Genomic DNA, 5,172 nt, shown 5'->3' with positions numbered 1-5,172 from the left:
CCAGAGCCCAGCTCTCACGCGTGCCTCTGTCTCATCTCTGGGCACCGCCCTGGTGTTACAAGTGGGAGCTGACCGCCTTCCTTAGAGGAGACAGGAGGGGCAAAGGGACTCCGACCCAGCCCCCTCGCCCGGGGACCAGATCCCCGGTCCCCACCGACTCCCCTCGGAGGGAGGGAAGGGGCACAGGTTCATCCCCAAGCTGGTCCTCAGCCAAGCTCAGCCAGCTGCCCTAACCCCACCATCCCCGTGGATTCAGCTTCTCGAGGGCTGCCCCGACGAGCACCTCCCTTCACAAGCCTGCAGAGCCTCCCCTGGGCTGGCCACGGCCACCGTCGGGGCTTGGGAAGGCCTGTGGGTGGGGAAGGGCGGGGGTCTCTCATTCTCCCTTACTGAACCTCCCCACCCTGATATGGCTGGGGAACATAAAGCCTGTCCACTTCTAAGATGTCTTTCCCAAGCAACTTCCCTGGGAGATGTTTACCTCCAAAAGGGTGAGAGACGACAGATGAAACAAGCCAGGTGAATACAGTGAGCTTTCTGCTATCTTCGTGCTCGCAAAGTTCAATTACTAATAATAATAATGACAGTACTAAAGGTTAGTGCCTATTATGCCTCCTGTACTCAGAGCTTTTCAAGTTATCTCTGTCGTTCTTTTGATAAAGTCGCCGAAGATATCTGCTCTGACTGTTCCTCCTCAGCAGAGGGAGAAACGGGTTCTGGGAGGCAGGTGGGCATGTGCCAGCTGACCGGGCTCATGAGGGTTGGTGCGGGGACGGGAGCCCAGGCAGCTCACCATGAGCCTGCAGGGCAGGTGACCACAGGCTGGGTGTGGCGCAAGGTCCTCTGGGGCTGCAGCAGGGGCAGTGGGCTGCCCTGAAACCACGGCAATGCAGAGCGTTCAGGGACCAGAGACGGTAGGACCAGAGAGCCATTCAGAAGCCGGCCTGCGCCAGGAGAAGTTCCGGACCACCGTTCAGTCTACGGGTGGCCACTGGTCCTGAAGGTGACCGGAAGTGCCCTTTTAAAAACCGCCTGTGTTAAGGATCTCACTGGGGAAGGACCCAGGGTCAGTCACCCCTTGTGCCCAAAGAGGGAAAAAAAATCCAGTTGCCATGATAAAACAGTCATCAAGGGGCATACGGGTCGCGCACTTGATCTTTGCAATAGCCCCAGAAGGGGTGATATCAGCACCTTCAATCCCTGAGTCACTACGTGCCTGCCGAGCAAGACCCAGAGGGAGGGAGCTGCCCGAGTCTCGTGGGAGCAGTGGCACGGAGGGGACCCCAGAGCCTATGCCCTTACACACCCCGTTCCTCGGTCTCCCAGGAGGAGGAAGGGGCTGGCCCACTTGCATCCAGGGAGGGGCCACTGGCACATCCCACATCCTGCTTTGTGGGGTCTCCTGTGATGGGCCTCTCACTGCGGGAGGACACAGGGAGCCCCAGAACTGCCTGATGGTCAGCAGTTTCAGTGGCTGGGCAAGGGGGTGATTTTGCCTTCAGTGGGACACTTGGCCACGTCTGGGGACATTTTGATTTTTTTAATTGATTGATTATTTTTGGCCGTGCTGGGTCTTCGTGGCTGAGCACAGGCTTTCAGTTGCCAAGGGCAGGGGCCCCTCTCTAGCGGGAGTGCTTAGCCTTCTCATTGCGGTGGCTTCTCTCGTCGAGGAGCACGGCCTCTGGGCACTCGGGCTCAGCAGTTGGTGGTGCACGGGCACAGGTGCTCCGCAGCATGTGAAATCTTCCTGGGACGGGGTCAGGCCCGTGTCCCCCTGCATCGGAAGGCGGATTCGTAACCACGGGACCACCAGGGGAGTCCTGGGGACATTTCAGACTGACATAACCACACAGAGGGCGCTACTGGCATCCCATGGATAGGAGCCACAGATGCTGCTAAATACCCTGGGGTGCACGAGACAGTCGACACCACAGTGAATCATCCTGGCCAAGCCGTCAGCAGCGCGGAGGCCAAGAAACCCTCACTTACAGAAAACAGTCTAGCCAGTGAAACCTCCGGGAGAAAGTCAGAGCTCCCTGCATTGGCCCCGGGCACACTGACGGACCGCTTCGTGAGATGTTCGGCCGATGAACTCCCAGGGAGAGTATTCCCTCACTGTACCTGAATTTGGGCCTTTGGCTGGTGCTGGCCAGGATGGGCCACCTCTGGAGTCTCAAGCCCTTCACTGTGGTGCAGACGTGCCATGGTGCCAGATGGCATTTGAGGAACAGGTGTGGGAACAGAGAGGAGGTCCCCGCAGACACGGCGTGGTAAAGGGCGTCGTGGGCTCTGAGAATGCGACACCCATCACCGCCCATCCTCACCGATGATCACCGGCCTTCTCGTTCCTCAGCCTCCTCTGGAGCCTGTTGCCTAGTCTTCCCCGCTGGGAAGCAAGACAAAACCGTGATGCATCACTGGAGACCCAGACGCTGCTGGAAAGACCTGCCACGTGGGCATGGAACGTGGATGACGGGGCCTGGGTGTGGGGGCCCATCCAAGCAGGACGGGAGGGTGGGGGTGGCGGAAGCAGCATCCGGACTGGTGTGTCCACGGCAGTTAAGGGCCCCCCACCCGGGGTCCATGCACACCCAGGGGACAGTCTGTTTCCTCCCAGACCTGTGTTTTCCTCTCGGCCGACCTGATCGATTATGATGCCGCTGGCCGACGATGCATACTGCCGCCATAGCAGCCTTGGGCTCTCTGGGGGTCACGGCCCCCCAGTCCCTTCTGCCGGGCAACTGGGTTCTGTGGGCCCCAGGGCAGAACTCTGAAGAAGGATCTCCTTGCCCTTTGTTAGGAACCCAGTGCTTCCCCAGGGTCCAGAGGCCCCTGAGATGGCACTGGCCCCAGGGGTGGCAAAGGGAGGCTGCTAGGAACCCACTTAGGGCTGTTCTCTGTCTCCCAGAAACAGAGGCCTGCTTCTGCTTCCAGGTCGGAGCATAGCTTTGAAAAGTCAGGGAGACAGCAGGCAGGGGGCCCAGGAGGCCATGATGCCATCCAGGTGAGAAGAGGTAAAAGCTGGAGCCCAGGGTGTGCGGCCAGGAGATGACAAGGAGGAGACACGCTTGCCGAAGTAGAACCGCCAGGATCAGAGTAGAGTTTGGGTTAGGATTCGGCGCTTCCGCTGCCAAGGGCCCAGGCTTGATTCCTGGTCAGTGGACTAAGATCCCGCGTGCCACATGGTGTGGTCGAAAGAGAAAGAGAAGAGGACTTTCCTGGTTGTATAGTGGATAAGAATCTGCCTGCCAATGCCGGCGACACGGGTTCTATCCCTGCTCCGGGAAGATCCTTCATGCTGTGGAGTAACTAAGCCCAGGCATCACTACTAAGCCTGTGTCTAGAGCCCGGGAGCTGCAACTGCCGAGCCACAGCACGTGGTGTCTGTGTCCCTCAACAAGAGAAGAAACCTGAGCACTGCAACGAAGGATGTCCCCCACTCAAAGCGACGAGAGAAAGCCCGAGCACAGCCAAAAATAAATACATTTGAGAATATGTATTTACGTCAAGAAAGAAAATGAATGGAGAGGATGAGAGGAAAGGGGAACTCAAAGACGACTTAGAGGTACAGGGCTCTCGAAGACAGCGGTGTCACTGACAGAAACACCAGAGTCAAGCAGGGAATGTCTGAGAATAGAGAGGACTTTGTGGTGAGTCAGGATGCAAGTAAGATGGGCTGGGACTGCCTGTTTAGGAGCTCCTCTTATTTTGACCAGCATGGGCCATCCTGGGTGGGATTTATGCATGAGGAGAAACAGAAAAGAGGGAAAAATAGCTATAGTGTAATTAGTTAGAGGCCTCTTGTACTGATCCAAACAGATACGATTCAGGGGGTCTGAAGTGCAAGCCTAGGGGGTGTTTTGTGTGTTTTTTTTTCTTTCAACACATTTTGGATCTTCCTTTTTTTTACCCTCGCTATGCTCTTTGTTCCCCAACCAGGGATTGAACCTGGCCCTCGGCAATGAAAGCACAGAGTCCTAGCCACTGGACCACCAGGGAATTCCCTGGAAAGTGTTTTTGATCCAGATGATCCATCTTCAAACGTACCTGCTTCTCAGTGCCGCTCACCCACTTGCAAACCAGCCAAGTGCTGTGCGCAGTCCCGGGAGCAGCCTGGGCCAGAGAAAGGGCCGAAACCTCGGGAGCCCCTGCAGGAGTGTTTGGTTTCCACCAGGCTATCCTTGGTTTATCTGTTTACCGACCCCAAGGCCACGGGCAGGTTCCTGACACTGTTTATTAATAACTGTACCTAACACAAGCTCCTCGGGGGCAGCCAGGGAAGCCAGTCCCAGAGCACAGGCTGGCATCATGTTCTGGATGTGTGCCAGGCTGTCTGAGACAGTCCCGGGGGATGAGCGGCTCTTCCTTACCCAGCTCCTTAAAGGGGGAATGAACCACACTGGACGCCCCTTGCCCAGTCATTGTGGGGGGGGGGGGGGGCTGCCAGGCTCAACTTCAGGAGAAGACAGTTAAGATGGGGGCTTCTTCCATCAGAAGTGGGTGGAATTTCACCATCACCCCGGAAACTAAGGCCCAGGGGGCACAGGAAACCTGGCTCCAGGTGGTTCAGCAGGCTGGATGCGAGGTGGGACCAGAATCCTGTTTTCCCAGGGCCTCCTGAGGCCAGGAGTCTTTCCACCGTGCTCCCTGCAGCTGCGATCACTGTTGTTCCCACCAAGGACGGGGACGACAGCGTTTGACCTGCACTTTCTTGCACAGTATGGTAGCTCTTGGGCTGTCCTGATGGCTCAGCAGTAAAGAATCCACCTGCCATGCAGGAGATGCCAGTAGACACAGGTTCGATCCCTGGGTCGGGAAGATCTCCTGGAGAAGGGAAGGGCTACCCACTCCAGTACTTTTGCCTGAAACATTTTAGGGACAGAGGAGCCTGGCTAGTTACAGTCCGTGGGGTCGCAAAAGAGTCCCACACGACTTAGCGACTCAACAACACTGTGGGTCTTACAGCAGGCAGGGAGCCAGAAGGCACACAGACCCACCCATCTTGGCCTAGACTCTGGGTTTACCCATCAGGTCCTGTTAGTTCACGGGGCTCTTCCGTGACAACCCAAGTGATACAGGCGTGCCCCTGCACGTGCGCCGGTGGGCAGCCCGGGCATCCTCCCCACCCGCTCTGTCACCGGACACTTGGCGAAGACACCGCGCCAGCGACAC

General features: G+C 57.4%; 1 non-coding gene across 1 annotated transcript; it reads right to left on the bottom strand.

Annotated features, from left to right (window-relative positions):
• Positions 1-3,927: 3,927 nt before the first annotated feature.
• TRNAE-UUC (transfer RNA glutamic acid (anticodon UUC)) lies at positions 3,928-3,999 on the bottom strand. Its single transcript has one exon. It is a non-coding gene; the product is annotated as a tRNA-Glu (tRNA).
• Between the last annotated feature and the right edge of the window lie 1,173 nt (positions 4,000-5,172).

This window comes from Budorcas taxicolor, chromosome 19 (genome assembly GCF_023091745.1).
Source record: "Budorcas taxicolor isolate Tak-1 chromosome 19, Takin1.1, whole genome shotgun sequence".
Taxonomy (NCBI): domain Eukaryota; kingdom Metazoa; phylum Chordata; class Mammalia; order Artiodactyla; family Bovidae; genus Budorcas; species Budorcas taxicolor.
Note: the sequence above shows the minus strand (reverse complement) of the source record. Positions and strands in the feature narration are given on the sequence as shown.